The following is an 8787-nucleotide window of genomic DNA, read 5'->3' on the forward strand; positions in this document are numbered from 1 at the left end:
AGTCAACTCCATTAACATGAGATGCTTTGGGGAAAAACTAAATCGGTGCTGGTGGACAAATTATATATTTATCATTCTTTTTAGAGGTTTTCTTTTTATATTATTTAACATTATAACTTGATGCGAGGAATATGCAGGTGGGCTATTCCACATTTTTGAGTTAAGTTGTGTTTTACTTGAACTTTGTGTTTAATAAGGTTTCTGATGGCAAACAGGAACGGAATAAAACAGAGGAAGGTCTCGTGGCAAGATGGTGTGCTCGGAATAAACTGCCCTATTCCTCTAAATTCCAACTGGACTTACAAGATGCATATGAAAGATCAGATTGGAACCTACTCGTATTTCCCATCAACTTTGATGCGTAGGGATGTAGGTGGTTTCAGGGCGTTAATTCTACGTGCAAGGGCTGTGATATTTGTTCCATATCTTAAACCTGCCGAGGAGTTCAATGTACTTGTTAATGATTGGTGGAATTCTGATCACAGGGTTGGTAGTCATACTCTATATACACTTCTTTCAGATGCTTGTTAATATAATTGAGTTAAGTTGCATGATACTTGTTAAAGAAATTTGAATACTCTTCATCCTGAAAGTAAATTAGCTGATATAACCATTACTAAGTACCACATCTTATTGCACATCTTATGCACTAGGTTTTACAACAAAAACATAACACTAGAAACCCAATGCCTTTTCTTGATGGTCTACTTATAAATGGTCTTCCTCGTAATAATGTCTTCACCTGTGAAAAAGGTAACTGCCTCCTATGTTTTCAAAATTTTGAGCATTGAACTTCATAAACCGATTCCTTTATTAGTCTAGAATTTGCCAGAATCGAAATTCATACAATAAATAATTCAACTTTGTTTGTTTTCCAGGGAAATGGTATTTGTTTAGGGTGTCAAGTTTGGGCTTAACAACCTCGATCAATTTTAGGATTCAGGGCCATCAGTTGAAACTAATAGAGATTGAAGGATCACATACCATGCGGGAACCATATGAATCTCTTTACATCCATGTTGGCCATTGAAGGAAACTACCCGCTGTATTTCCTATAGTTTCAAGTTCGTTACATGGAACTGGAAGGGGAATGAGTTGAAATTCCGGTACAACAACATCAACAGATTCTCTGACATTGTTAGGCATAATTGGATTATTTTGAATCTTAATTTCCCCTGACTATTTGAGGGAAAAATAGTCCCCCTAGCCACAACAACTCTTCCTTTTTCCACATGTATCATCCAAAGATGACAAAGTGTTGGTGTCTGCAGTATACAAAAATAAAAATATTAATACATTATATAGTCTATAATCTAAACAGGTAGCCATTATTTAAATAAGAAATAAATTAAAGGCCATGAGCTAAATATTTATGCAAAAGTACCTTGATATTTGAGATATGATCTTGTGGATTCACCGACTGGCAACTGCTTCGAACAGTTTCATTTTTAGGAATACCAATATCATTGAAAAGATTATCCTCCGGGATGGACAAACCCACCTGCTTCAAATGATTAAAAATTACTTGAAGTTTCAAATTCATCATTTCATTCATCTTTTCATCATACTCCGTTTGAACTTTTTTGGTGATTTCTTGTGTGATTGGAACCAACTCATCCACCGATAGGACCCCACTCTATTTGGACTTCCCTGATCCAAATACTTATTTAATTTTGACTCCTCCTCCAACCCCTCTAACACGTCCGCCATGTTCTTTACGACCAAGTGCACGCGATAATATGTCATCATGGCCTTGTGGAGTCCATGAACCATCTGAAACTTTCCTCTGCAATTCTCCCTGTTTTAAACAATGACAAAACCAACCATCAGGAGGAAGTGACAGGGATGATACCAAGCGACTGTAAAATGAAGGACATTAAAATGAATGAGATATATAGTTGAGGAACTCAAATTGATTTGCGAATTAATTAGATAGAACCAGCTAACCATGATGCCTCGTGTGCAGTTGAATGTTGTCACGAGAATGATTTAAGTCACAGCTGAATGTAATATATCCATTTTAGATACATAGGTCATTTACTTGGCAGAACTTAAATCACAGTTAGACTTCAAAAATTGAATTACAGCACTCTTTAATGTGTCCTAGACTCACATGACCTCTCATATATAAGACAGAATTATGCATAAAAAAGTAAGTAGATTTACCATTTTTGCAAAGACTTCCTTGGTCTGCAAATTTGGGAAGTAATAACCTCAACCCTCCTTCTTGTTCACACGTGCTCTAAGCCAATCATAACTTCGTGCTGACTCGACAAAATTGATTCATCGATGCATTCCGAATCATCCAAAGACTGATGGGGTCATCCACGCACCACTTAGCCCTATTTGCATAATATCCACTAGGCCCCACGAAATGAACATGCTCATCATACTTTTTACTGTCTTTTGCTTTCTCACTTATTTCCTGCTTACAAAAGAGGACATCCTCACTATTTCACCCTCTTTTTTCCTTTTTTATAATTTTTAAAACTTATTTTACTCTTCTTTTAATTATGTTTTTTGATTGATTATTTTGAGATTAATCATTATTTTTTTCTTCATAAAAAAATTTAAAGTTTGAGTTACATAAAATTCCGTATATTAAGAAAGTCAATGTTTATATAAAGGTAATACTTGTATCAATTTTAATTGTATTAAATACCCAATAAAAACATTGTATTAAAAAAATATATTTTGTGAAACAAAGTTGATATTAAAAATATAAATAATATAAATTGAAGATGTGTGACATGGAATAGATTTTGGAAAATAAAACTAGAGATTAGTGTTTGAAAATTAATTGAAAATTTGAAGTAGCCAACTAATTTGAAACAATTTTTTTCATAAAAGTGGACATTTATTTTTGAAACAGAGTAAAGAAAAATCAATATTGTGTGAATATCAACAACATAGAAATATTATTACTTTTATTTTATTTAACATTTCGATATAAAAAAACAAAAAAAAATATTATTTTTGGTAGTTTTTTAACTTTAGCAATTGTTTGCCTTCTTTCTTTATGCTATGCTCTGATGCTTTCAGTTATGTGTACAGTGTCTTTCTTTAGTGTTGAATAGTTTAACTCTGTTCAAATACTCATGTAAGTAAACGATTAATTAGGCCTTTGAAGGGAAATTTGATCATGTCTTTATGGATGAAACCTTAGTAATGTATAAAAAATCAGGTTTATCAAGAAAAATATCCTAAATTTTCGATTTTGCATTCTTTGCTCTAAGTACTGATGTAGTGATGTATTCTTTTTAAAACATGGATAAGTTATCATCAGTGCTCGTAAATGGAATAAGGTTTAAGTCAACTCCATTAACATGAGATGCTTTGGGGTAAAACTAAATCTGTGCTGGTGAACAAATGATATATTTATTATTCTCTTTAGAAGTTTTCTTTTTATATTATTTAACATTATAACTTGATGCGAGGAATATGCAGGTGGGCTATTCCACATTTTTGAGTTAAGTTGTGTTTTACTTGAACTTTGTGTTTAATATGGTTTCTGATGGCAAACAGGAACGGAATAAAATAGAGGAAGGTCTCGTGGCAAGATGGTGTGCTCGGAACAAACTGCCCTATTCCTCCAAATTCCAACTGGACTTACAAGATGCATATGAAAGATCAGATTGGAACCTACTCGTATTTCCCATCAACTTTGATGCATAGGGCTGTAGGTGGTTTCGGGGCGTTAATTCTACGTGCATGGGCTGTGATATTTGTTCCATATCTTAAACCTGCCAAGGAGTTCAATGTACTTGTTAATGATTGGTGGAATTCTGATCATAGGGTTGGTAGTCATACTCTATATACACTTCTTTCAGATGCTTGTTAATATAATTGAGTTAAGTTGCATGATACTTGTTAAAGAAATTTGAATACTCTTCATCTTGAAAGTAAATTAGCTGATATAACCAGTACTAACTACCACATCTTTGCACATCTTATGCACTAGGTTTTACAATAAAACTTAACACTGGAAACCCAATGCTTTTCTTGATGGTCTGCTTATAAATGGTCTTCCTCGTAATAATGTCTTCACCGGTGAAAAAGGTAACTGCCTCCTATGTTTTCAAAATTCTGAGCATTGAACTTCATAAACCGATTCCTTTATTAGTCTAGAATTTGCCAGAAGGGAAATTCATATAATAAATGATTCAACTTTGTTTGTTTTCCAGGGAAACAGTATTTGTTTAGGGTGTCAAATTTGGGCTTAACAACCTCGATCAATTTTAGGATTCAGGGCCATCAGTTGAAATTAATAGAGATTGAAGGATCACATACCATGCAGGAACCATATGAATCTGTTGACATCCATGTTGGCCAGTCTTTTGCTGTAATGATCACTTTGCAGGGAACAGTGAAGGACTACTTTATAGTTGCTTTATCTCGTTTTACGAAGCCTATTCTTACTGCCACTGCAATTCTTCATTATTCTGGTTCAAGTACACCTGCCTCTTAACCTTTGCCAGTTGGTCCTACATATCATATTCACTGGTCTATGAAACAAGCTCAGACTCTGTGGTAATATCTCTTTTTTCCCTCATACGGCGTTTTAAATCTATGCCTTCATTTTCGGAACATGCATTCTAACTTGCTTAATCCTGTCAAGGTGGAATTTGACTGCTAATGCAGTGCGACCCAACCCTCAGGTATCATATCACCATGGAACCATACCAATAGTCAGGACACTTGTGCTTACAAATTCAACACCTATAATCAAAGAAAAGCTCTGTTATGCAATTAACAAGGTTGTATACAAAAACCCAAGCACCTCAGTGAAACTTGTAGACTATTTTAACATTTACGGGGTCTTCAAGCTAGATTCAATCAAGGATACATCTCCTCCTGGACCAGCTATTATAGGTACCTCTGTCGTGGGAATAGAGCTTCATGACTTCATTGAAATCGTCTTCCAAAATGATGAAAACACTATTCAGTCTTATCATAACTGAAATTAAAAAAGAATGTGAGATACATATGATAAATAGATAAATATGTGATTAAAAAATAATTATACAAAAATAAAAAATTTAAAAGAACACCTTCAGCGTCGGTTAAATTCAAGCCCGCAGCATAAAGCAGAAATTTATAGCGTCGGCCAACTAGAAGCCCGTAGCACAAAGCATACATTTTAGCGTCGGTTGTAAACAGCGATGCTAAAAATACTTTTAAGCGACAGTTACTTACAGAACCGACGCTATTAACACTTTAGCGTCGGTTAAATTAATAACTGACACCAAATGCCGTGCACATATACCTATTGGCGTCGGTCAATCTTGCAACCGACGCAGGAAATACATTTAGTCGTCGGTTCTTTAAAGAACCGACGCAAAAACTACGTTACTTTTTGTACTAGTGTTGACACCAAATTTTGCGCTGAAGAGGGTACTTCAAACGCCATCTGTATGAGTAACAATTTATAAAAAAAATTATGAGTAACTAGCTTTGTACATATAGTGTAGTTGTATATATTTAAGTAGTGAGATAAAATTTTGTACCTTCATACAATCCCATATCTTATTTTTTGTTTCTTTCGGAACTAACTTCCACGAGGAATACATAATTGGGGCTTAGTTCTTGCAAGAACCCCAATTTAAAATTGCATCTCCGTAGCTGCATTATCATACAGATCACTTTTCCTATTGAATAACACCTCATTTTTTATGCCCAAAATCTTCCGTCTGACAATTCTATGCATTGTCACAGGCCCACGTCTCAATAACTGAAGTCCTTCTCTCTTGTTTGGTGGTGGCTTCTTAGTCACTCGCTTCCTTTTCTCTGTCAGTTGCTTTTGCATGTTGCTTGAAATAGCTTGCTTTTTAACAGATATAGGGGAAGAATTGCTTGTGCTAGAATGTGTCTCCATCGACTAATTCTTTTTTGGTACCGTGATATGTAACTTGGCTGCTCGTGCATTAGGAGCATATTTTATCCTCTTGATTTTGTTTAAAGGGGCCATAATCTGTAGTAATAAAGTATATATTAAAATATCTTAACGGAACACTATAAAACCCAAATAGAAAATTACAAAGAGAGTATACTAATTGAGGCACATGCATACTGAAAATCATACAAGAATAGTATTCTCCTGCATACTAGAAAATTACAAATACCCAAAATAAAAACATGATACCCATAAATAGAGCATGCATATAAAACCCACAAATGAAATCCACAAATAGAGCATACATATAAGACCCACACACAAAACCTACCGATAGAGCATACATATAAAACACACAAATAGAAAATTGAGGCACACATGCATACTAAAAATCAGAAAACACACAAAAAGATTCAAGACTCATAAACCATAAACAGACTCAAATCCCTAAACCCACCAAAATAACGAAACCCACAACGAGTTGCATGCATATTACAAAAACTTTCATCAAAAAATTAAAAGAACACAGAAAAAAAATGAGATAAAAGATGAGAGACTAAAACCAGAAATATGAGGGGGGAGAGAGAGGTTACCTAATTGGAAACGAGAGAGAATGGAAAATGAGAGAGAGAGACAATAGAAAATGACTAATTGAGTACATGGGGAAGGGTCGACCTAATTGAGGGCCTTGGGGGAGAATGGGTAAATTTTGAATTAATTCTGGTTTAGGGGGAATAACACGGAGGGAAGAAGAATTGGGGAAAAAATTAGTTAAAATTTTAAACAAAAATATTTTAAATATGAAATATAATTAAAAAACTAATATTTTGAATAAAAAATAAAAGAATTATAATTTTTAGTTAAATTATAAGTTAACCAAGTTAAAATGACATTATTCGGAAAAATTGATTTTTAAAAAAATAAATTTAATATTCTTACAAAAAACGTTAAAATTAGTAAAGGTGAAAAATGACATAAATGAGTCTAAATATTATTTTTTTCGATATTACTAATCATATTGATTACCAAATATTATTTATCAAATCGAACTACATATAATTAAAAGAATCAATTAATGGTATAATTGGCACAATATGCTTTGAACTTATATGGCATTGATGAATAACGTGTTCATATACTAATCAAGATTTAAATACATCTCTTAAATAGATACAAAATTTTTTCATAATACTTACATGGTGTACTAATATTACTTATACGGTATGTCACGATTTCACATCACAGTTCGCTAACCATGTACTGTGTTCACAATATCATAAAACATGTCTAACTTATTCGCTAAAACATATAATTAGAGGAGAATATATCTACACTAAAATTTTTCATTAAATATGTATCATCCGTAATTTATATGTTGGAGTAATCAATTAATGGTATAATTCATACAATGTGCTTTGTACTTATATGGCATTGATGAATAACGGTTTCATATACTAATCAAGATTTAAATACATCTCGTATACATAATTTTTTCACAATACTTATATGGTGTATTAATATTGCTTATAAGGTATGTCACTATTTCACATCACAGTTCACTAACCATTCCTATATTCACAATATCATAAAACATGTCTAACTTATTCTCTAAAATATATAATTAGAGTTGAATATTTCTACATTATACTTTTTTAGTAAATAGGTATCATCCGTAATTTATATGTTGGAGTAATCAATTGATAGTATAATTGGAACAATATGCTTTGAACTTTTATGACATTGATGAATAACATGTTCATATACTAATGAAGATTTAAATACCTCTCGGAAATACTTACACAATTTCACAATACTTACATGGTGTATTAATATGGGTATGTTACGATTTCACATCACAGTTCGCTAACCATGTCCTATATTCATAAAATCATAAAACATGTCTAACTTGTCCGTTAAAACATATATTTACAGTAGAATATTTCTAAATTATACTTTTTCATTAAATATGTGTCATCCGTAATTAATTTGTTGGATTAAATTTTGGTCAATGTCAAAAAATTGATAATTTCTCTACTACTATTGTATAATAAAAAGTCAGACAACGGTTTTTTACATAGACAACAGTTTATGCTTACATAATCGTTATACTAAAGGCAGTCATACAACAGTTTCAAAATGTTATAATTTTAAAATATGATTATTTGTGTTAATCACTGTGTGATAAGTTGTCAGACACCAGTTTCTCAGATAGCCAATGACTTATGATGATTGAACCGTTGTACCACTTTTATTCACACAACATCTCGGAGACTTCATTTTCAAAAACCGTTGTAGAAAGAATATGAGTACAATGGTTTATTAGTACCGTTTCAACGTTGTGTAGTTAAAATTAATATTTAATGAAGCAATACTACGATAATATTTAATTTAACGAACCATTATTTCAGAATTAATGAGTTTTAACATATATTTAATTATTTGGCGAACTGAAAACTATAAAAAAATCTAATATAACGATATTAATAAAATTTTAACAAATATTTATTTTGAAATAGCAAAGTTTTACTATTGATATGTATTTAAGGAACTATATTAGATAATTGACGAGTTTTAGTGAACCAATATTACTTAATTATCAAATTCTAAAAAAATAATTAATGAGTTTTAACGAGCCAATATTATTTAATTATCGAACTGTAAAAAACTAATTAACGAGTTTTAACGAGTCAATTTTACTTCTTCATTTAATAATTACATGCCAAGTTAATCTTTGTGTGAATCAATCTCCATTTCTTCATTTCTTCCCCTGCCTCCATCTCTGTCATTTCATCTCTGCAAGGAAGAGCTAATTTCAACTCTACAAGGAAGACCTAATTTCATCTCCGTCATTTCATCTCTGCAAGGAAGAGTTTGTGTCATCTCTGCGAGGTATT

The 8787-nt window shown here is 32.3% G+C and overlaps 1 pseudogene; it reads left to right on the top strand.

Moving 5' to 3' along the window:
* The first annotated feature begins 204 nt into the window (after window positions 1–204).
* LOC141679292 (L-ascorbate oxidase homolog) lies at window positions 205–4961 on the top strand (annotated as a pseudogene).
* The last annotated feature ends 3826 nt before the right edge of the window (window positions 4962–8787 follow it).

Source organism: Apium graveolens, chromosome 8 (assembly GCF_009905375.1).
Source record: "Apium graveolens cultivar Ventura chromosome 8, ASM990537v1, whole genome shotgun sequence".
Taxonomy (NCBI): Eukaryota; Viridiplantae; Streptophyta; class Magnoliopsida; order Apiales; family Apiaceae; genus Apium; species Apium graveolens.